We start from the raw sequence: 8,827 nt of genomic DNA on the forward strand, positions 1-8,827 counted from the left end.
AAGTGCTGCATAGCACCGTGATCAGAATATAGACAAAAATATAATATATAAAAAGTGCTCTGAATTATGTAATTGCCATTTCGTAAATCAAAGCACTCATTACATATTATATTTTTGTCCATATTTTCGGAAGATTGTTTTGGGTTGGAATTAAAAATGTTGGAGTTTTAATGTAACCCTTTATGGCCTTTCTAAGGGCTAAAAGACAACATTTTGGTGCATTAGACTTACTCGTGGAAGGAAGGGAAAGGAGATAGGCCAAAAATCGCCTTTCTCTCATTATTTTTTTTTTGAAAAAACAAATCTCCTTGTTTGGGAGCGCTGCTTGTATCCACCTTTGGACGTCATAACTGTCTTACTGACCTCCGATGCCCCTTCGGTTCTATAAAACCTTTTGCAAAACATATTTAGATACACACGAACAATTCATGAAGCAATTTGTGTCATTTCTGACGCAAGGTTCACCAATTATTTTACTCCATTTGATGTCAGTTCATGGCAATGAAAGTACTAGCCTTAACGAAACAAGATTTCACTGCTGTCCTCCTGGAGGATGCAGAACGCACGGCAATCGAGTCCTGTGGTGCGTCAGGCTTTTACATCATTGTCGAATTAATATGCACCACTTATTATAAATTTGGTAAAATTGCTGACGACGTAAATGGCCATTAGGAATAACGCATCTTTATAAGCACATCGCCACGGGTCCTTGCAAACCACCCCCCCCCCAGCTCTAAGGCACATTTTCCTCTTCATCTTCTTCCTTTTTTCTGTTTTCTAATGAAGATCTGCATACGGACCTCTCGGTAAGACGATGCGGCAATGGTCTGCCGTGGTTTGGAAAGAAGCTGTGGGACGCTAATGCATCCCTAGGTATCCCGCGGGGCTCTGCATGCAATACAGTATAACTACACAGAGCACGCACCTTGAGATCAGTTCTCAAGAAAGCGCTGTTAATTACAGGCGGATGTTTCATGTTTCCAAAATTTTACACACGACAATTTCGCGACTGGCCAGTTCTAAACTAACTCGACTGACCGTTGAGATTGCTATGCATTCTCCTCTATCGAGTGTATTTTTTTGTTTTTGTTTTTTTGTTTTTTGGGGGTTTTTGGCATCTGATACTGTGGCGTAATTATGAGTGAACTATTTCATAGAGATTTTGTAATCGGTTTGTTTGCTTCGTGGCGAAAAATTAATTCAAAGTTTTGCAATTTTTAGAAAACCAATTACTGGGATTTGTTATAGAATGTATTAGCCGTTGGGTAAACATTACACATTTTCACTGTTGGCAGTATTGCGGGTCGCCAGCCGGTTTCCAACAAAAATTAAGAGGGATTATGCCAAGCAGATTTTATTTTTCACTATGCGTATTTTCTTTTGTTAAGCTCGAGGGCAAACTGTCGTCGTTGCGTTGAAAATACTTCCGCAAGGAGTAACTGGAGGTCAGAAAGCAGACGATCGGGATTTTTATTTTTGTAAAAATTACGTTCAAAGAAGGGAGAAAATGCGGCGAGATTTTTTGATGTAACGTTTTTGGTTGATACTGATGGAATATGCACAGCTATGACTAGGGCCATGATTCGTAAATATTTTTTTCGCGCACACTTCGTTCTTAGATCCTATATTTCTAAACAAAAAAATAAATTAAGATTTCTTTTTCTTGTTTGGGCGATGAGCTGCTGGGTCTTAATGATTTGATGTTACCAGCTGCGGTTTTCGAAACCTTTTTTTCTGCTAATACGACCTTAAAACGATACCGCCCCTGTTTTTCACGCACAGAAATTTCAATCGAAAGTACCGGTAAATAAGCCCACTGGGTAGCGGAGCGTTACGACCGTGAGCGCCATTTGCATCATCAAAAGCAACTTGAGAGACACGGAGTGAGCCAGATCTATTTCTCTTAGCCGTTGCCGCAAATCTTTCAATCGCAACTGTTTGGAAAGTTTGCTGCCATGCCATTTTATTGTATCACATTTCAGGAATCATTGAATTCTAAAGAGCTACCTTTCACTCTGAATCGGAAACGTCGAGAGTAGTACGCTCCTCCATCTTGTTTGTAAGTCGACAATGCCGATATTTGATACTTATAGATTATTTTGACTGAAACCGCCGCCGTTCTTTGGAGGGCAAATGTGTTGACCCTGTTTGAACAAGGTGGACGAAATCAACACTTCCTGAACGTAACGATGGCTACGACGCTCAACGCTCCTTGCCCACGCTGCCTTGAGGCGTATAAAGCCGCGCCGGTCGACCTCCAATAAGTTTCCAAATGCTGTGAAAGCTTGCTGACGAAAGGATTCTCCAGAACGGAACCGAACCGGTGTGTCATGAAATTCAGACTCGTGCAAAATCCTGTCTCATTTATCTCACACAGTTTGCACAGAGGGAGTTGCAAGCAATTTTATTTATGCGCCACAGAAGTTGTTTACATGAGGAAGGATGGTCAAGCCCAATAACGCACATTGTCCAGCAATATAAGATGCTTTAATTATTTCTCGGAATGGGTCCTCTTTCTTAAATTTAACTGGGGCAGCTTTTGTGCATCAAAATTGTTACAACCGCGGTTCACGATAGGCTTCTTTCTTTCACACGGATCATGATCTGTATCAGTTATTCCAAAGCAGGTCCGCTCTGTTCATTAAGCGGGCCCCGGTCAGCAAACCAACATTGGATCACAAATCGCGATTTGGATCCGCGTAATACAAGTCCCCGTGACCTTGCGCAATCGCGCAATGGTTGCACCCTAAAGGGATTCTGCTACAAAAGTCAGAATTTCAAAATACCATGGAAGAACTTTTCGCTCGTCGTCCATCTCCCTTACAGGGCACTGGGAAGGGCAAATGCATGTGCATTTTTGTCGTGCATTCACTGGGTAGAATTCATTTGAACATGGCACAGGTCATTACTTTCATGTGCGCAGGACACGTGCAAACTGAGGAGGGCGCATGCGTGGATTAACCTTGCGCGCCATGGTTGTTACGTATTTCCTTCACAAACATTTAGGAAGTGCATTTTTGCCCTTTCTAGCGACCTGAATGTAAGGGCTGGCTGGGAATGATGAGCGAAACACACTTTATGAACGGCCCCTAAGCGGTCAGGCTGTGCACCAAGACGTGTACTTGCATTCCATCGACTCCGTCCTTTTACACAAATTTCACAACAAACTTACTATCGAGCTGTTTTGGTTCACCCGTGTTTCTCATGCCATACACCGGCACGGGTGTAGGACATACTGGTCAACTTTAGATACCGAAGAAAAGAAATATCCAGTTTTCCTATAGTCACTATAGAACCAGTCTCGTGAATCCTTTGGTAACAATGAAAAAAGATCAAGAAATATACTTTTTGGTTTCTCCATTTTATGTTAAGCGTTTCTTTGTCTTCTGGTTTGTTACGAACGAAAATTGGGGCTGTGGAATTTTAACAAAATGGATTTTAAATAATTTCTAAGTAACAAGATCTGGGTGAAGGGTTTGTATCATCCCTAGCATTTTCAGTATTTGCCTCGCGGGGAGGAAAAAACAAGGAAAGTTATGTGTATTTGGGGAGAAATGAAGCCTCAGAAAGCCATGTTTTAGGGTTGTTACGATTACCTGGATACCCGACAAAAAATCGCCGGGTACCCGGTTCGTAGGCCTATGCTTTGCTTTAGGCCTATTACTCGAAACCTTCCTGGAAGCAAAACACGAATTGTAATGAATCAGTTGCCGATGACAATACGTCAAACGTCTCCAGAATAATTCTTCCCTCTAGCACCCGATTTATTTTATATATGAAAGGTTAGCGCGGTAGCGTAAACGCGGAGCACTTCTTAGGGGAAGCCCTCGGGGACAAATGATTTACAGCCGGCTCCAGATTCATTGATAGCATTTACCATACATACACTTTCCTCGGTTAAGTGACCGTGTAGCAATCAAGTTCCTGTACCCAGTTAGAACTCACAAAATTGACACCTATCTTAATATCTCGTTTTGAGGGGAAAAATGGACACAATCCTCCCTTTTCACGGTGATTGGATCCGCCCCTGTTGGTTAATAGATGGCTCCCTTATATAATGTGTACATGCTGAATTCGACTGGCTATGCATTGCATATAAACATGCTGGGTACGTTGGGTGGGGTGTATAGCTCACTGTGACTTCTCCAATCTACACCACCTCTGCACTGAAAGCCAAAGAAACAAAATGGGTGTCTTCATTCTTGCTTAGTTACGACGCAAACTCGATGATGCCCTTTAGTCCTACGGTCCGAAACAACTTGAACATCCACAACGGGCCCTGGAGTCGTTTCGCGCGCGCAGCTTACCAGGTACAACGAAGAGATATTGCTGGACGCAAAGCTGGCTTGGAGCGTATCCGCCGTCGTATAAGGCATCGCTTACATGGACAAGGGCAGAAGTCGACATACTCCGAACCCCCTTCCCCCGAATTTTCAGAAGTCGAACATTACTTCGTTATGACTAATGCAAGCAGGTGGTGAACGGGGAGCTTGTTCGAGTTTGATAGTTCGCAGCAAATAACCGTTTGCGCGGCAAGGTAATTTCTTAACTTAACGTGCCTCACTAATTAATTACAATCCACACCGCAAGCCTATACATGACGCTCCAGGAACGAACATGATGCGAGGGCTTTGCATTTTGGGAACCGGTAAACAAGGGAAGGGGGGACTCACGTACATGGAGTAGGCCTATTAAGGCCCTATCTCTCAGCGCTAACTTCTGATTTATTAAGGGATATGTTTCACATCATCGTGATGGAACATGAGGATGATAGATGGATGAGAGGAGGCCTCGTTAGCAGGATGTCATTTGGCGGAGCTGGGGGGGGGAGTGATGATGTCACGTGCAAGATGATCCGTCATCGGATACGGTTTATGTAGGCCAGGATGCCGCAGAGTGCTAGCAAAGCTTCGTAAATTGATGAGTTGCTTGATGGGAGGCGGGTTTGGTCCTATCACATCCTCTTATTTAAAGCTTCCCTTCGACTGTTTTCCTCCGTCCACGGTTCTCAGTTCAGCATGGTCATTTGTCCCCTGATATGTTTGCATTATTTGTATGTGTAGAGAGTTACTCAATGGATTTATATTTGCAGTGCCTGGACTCATCCAACCTCCAACACGCCCCAAAACACCTGTCCTGTTGACCCTGTTGATTTGTTTGCTATTCCGTCTTGCAGGGGCGTAAATCCCGGTGGGATGGAGGTATATATCCCCCCACTTCTTGAACAGGAAGGGGTGGACTATTGAACCCCCCCCCACTTTCCGTGGTGAGAAAAAGAGCAGTTCGTGAAGTATTTTTCAAACTTCCCTACAACCAAAAATGTATTCAACAGTCTTGAAGCGGGAGAACAAGGTTACAAAGGCGTTAAATACGCGCTGTTTTGACGTAAGATTAAGCGGTGCAAGTAAATGTAAGATGTGCATCTCACAGACACACAAACGTATCATGAACAGCGCCCCTTAGTGTCATGTGGTGTCCAGCAATCCCCTCCCCCGTTCAAATTTCCACGGCCAGGCAATTTTTGTCATCTAAGTCTTCGTCCAACCACCCCCTCGTCCCCAGCACAGATTTACGCCACTGTTTGTGTGCTTTTATTCCCTTTTCTTTTCTCTCCTAAAGTACTTGGAAAGAAATGCACTTGTACATGAGTGTAAAGGAAGTATGACGTCATCAACCGTACTCGATGTGACGGTAGGATTTCCCACAGGGGACAACCGTACGCAGCAAATCCTCTCAGGCAAAACCTATCGTGAGCAGTTGAACTTCTTCAAATCTTAACCAAGTTTCCCCCTCTCAGTTGCTCGTTCCCACAGCACGGGGCCTTTGGAGGGGGTGGGGGCTACCTGTACGCGAGTGGGGCGAGCGACAGACCCACTCTAGCCCGCCGATAAGTTATCAATATTTCCAGCACGATTCTGATCCGTCTCCGTGGCCGCATTCGAGACTTCTTAATTACCGATGAGAGCACAATTAGGGCGCAGAGTTAGGCCAGGGGGACCGGGCTCACAGACCGCGGGACGGGGCCGATGCGCACTTGAAGTCCTACTTGAAGTCTACTTTAGTAGAATCTCTTGGACTCGGAAGGGTTGTTTTTCTTTCCCTCGAAATCGTCCCGAGAAGGTTAATAATAGCTACGTGTTGACATGTCCTTGGCATGTCTGGATTCCAAGAGGATAAGGATTATAAGGATTTGTAATCACGTCAGCACTGATCTCATCGCTAATTTGTAACAGTTTTCCCTCGTCCATACTGATCCCATTCCTAATGAAGCAGTCCCAAACTTGTTTTGCGCCGATGCTGAAGTACCGAGTTGTATCTGATTGTAATAAGTACCGACGATCCAGACTTCGTGTTGCTTCATGACAGATTGGTATATCTCACACAGTTCTAATTCTCCATGTCCTAAATTCTTCTCAGAGAGGAAAGTGACCGCTTTTCTTAAATCGCTTGTCAAGACAAACTCGAATCCCGTTCTCTAAAAAACTTTGCAAGCAAAATAGTCTGCGATTTTCATGGAGAGGCCATCCACTTAACCTCATCTTCAGTTCATTCGAATCGGCTATCCCTCCGCCGAAAATTTTATCGTAGACGCAACACGCCAAAAACTTGCCCTTGGCAATTCAACAGTAAGTCCACCCCCCCTGGGTAGTTTCTTATAGGGCCTCTTTAGGGCAAATGTTTCTAAAATAGTTATGCATATTTTCGTAACCTTTGCCGATAGACTTGCAGTTATAGCTACATATTTTGTTACAAGTAGAAGTCTAAATACGTTGCGAATTTAATTAGAACGAAAAACAAATATAGCCTGAGGGCTCTTTTTATTCCTTACAGAGCGATTTAATCCTTAAAATCATCACAACGTAGGCGCATACACGCACATATTTTGATCACTTTACTCGTTTTATTTAGCTTTGTACATATTTATATTACGAAATCCTTTTATAGGATATGTTTACTGTTTGAATAGCTAGTCTAATTTATTACGATGTTGGCAGTTTATGTATAGTAAACACTTCGGTTTGACATATTCCTCGAATGTTTGTGAGACACCTACGGTATCCACATCCTGCCTTGAATGCCTCTGAAATGTCAACCCCCCCCCACGAACTTGATCCGAAGTGGTCGTATATTCAGCAAAACCAGCCTCATCCTGACCGATCCGCGGATTTGGTTCCGATCGAGTTATGGTCCCACTACTGTAAGCACCGAGGCGGGCCGGGACCCATCTGGAACAGCAACCTTTAATTTGCAGCCAATCAAGCCTCTGCAGTTGTGACAAAGCACGCGAACCTGGTGGCTATTACGGGCTTAATTTGTCGAGTACCCGGCCAAGGTGATTGGAGGCGGCGCGGTGCAGCGTCCCTCGTCTTCCGCATCAATATTTTCACGGATAGTTTTGCAAGGGTGGACTTAGATTGGTTTGGGCTGATAAGTATGATAAGTGGCCTTAAATGTTGAGATTCTAAATAACACTGCTCGATGATCGCTTCTGGGTGTTTCTCTTGTGAGAATGCAAACCAACATATGCAATGCAGCAATATATTTTACGGTGGGCCTTGCTCTATTCGCAATAAGCGAAAAAAGCTAAAGTGAACGACCCAAATGATACGCTCACTCCAAAACAGTTATTAAAAGATAGAACGAAAGGTTCTAAATGAAATCGAAAACTTCACACTGGGCAATGTGTACCAACTGGCTCTTTATGGTTTTCCAGAGGGAAAGTATAATGCTTCTATTTCTGGGGGTACATCATTTAGTCTTCAGTATCATGTGTATGTATGCAGTGTTAATTACGTAGCATTCTTTTCGAACAAGTACACTCGACACTCATTATAACAAAGTTGCAGGGACCAGACAAGTTACTTTGTTGTAACCTGAACTTTGTTATGAGGAGTGGAAACACAAAGAAAACTTAAGAATTCAAGAAAGTAGGATTCTCAAAATTTGTTATAACAGTGTTCTTTATAACGAGAATCAACTGTACTTCCCTACACAATAGACCTGCTCCACCCACGTGACTGAATTACGCTGAATGTAAACACTACCACCACGTGTGGACCTGCGTGGCCACGGTGATCGCACAATACATGTATTCGTACAGACAACTTCTACCAGGTACAAGCGTACGCGCGAATGCTGCATGCTGGAATAGTTTGTCTTGTGTCAGTAGATTATCATCACAACGCATCGCAGTCTAGCACGACTGTGACATCATCTATTCTCTCCCCACTACACAGAAGGGGGCCATTCGAAATCTCCAGCGACATCATCGCCAGATTTGTCGTCAGGTTATCTGTCACGTGCACATTATTTCTCAGTAGAGTTGCAATGATTCTAGCCAGTCGTTTTGGCGACTTGACTCCTGTCACCGCGAGCAAATGACTCGACACGACTCGAGTCCCTTAACAGAAGACCCGACTCGAGAGCAATATTGTAAGACTCGAGTCCCACACATAAAAGCGAACTCCTTTGCGAAAATAAAGACACTGCAATGACTTACAGTGCTGGTTATACGTAATAATGTTCATGTCATGTGTTATTGCGTCACGATCATCAAAGGCAAGATGTGGTGTGACCATGTGTTGACACCCAAAGATAAATTTAAAACACCCAAAAAAAACTTTCTCTCGTTTTTATTGATCGTATTGTATTCAAATGTTGACTCGAATTGAGTCAATATGTTGACTCGAATCGACTTGAGTCACTAGGTTACAATGACTCGACTCGACTAGTGACTTGATACAACTCTGGTTCTCAGTATGGTCAAGTTCGGTGAAATATTCAAAACCAACACAAGAAAACTAAATGAGCCAAACTGGCCAGCCAA

The sequence above is a fragment of the Acanthaster planci genome, linkage group LG12 (genome assembly GCF_054643075.1).
Source record: "Acanthaster planci isolate LZ-2023a linkage group LG12, COTS_SCS, whole genome shotgun sequence".
Classification (NCBI taxonomy): Eukaryota; Metazoa; Echinodermata; class Asteroidea; order Valvatida; family Acanthasteridae; genus Acanthaster; species Acanthaster planci.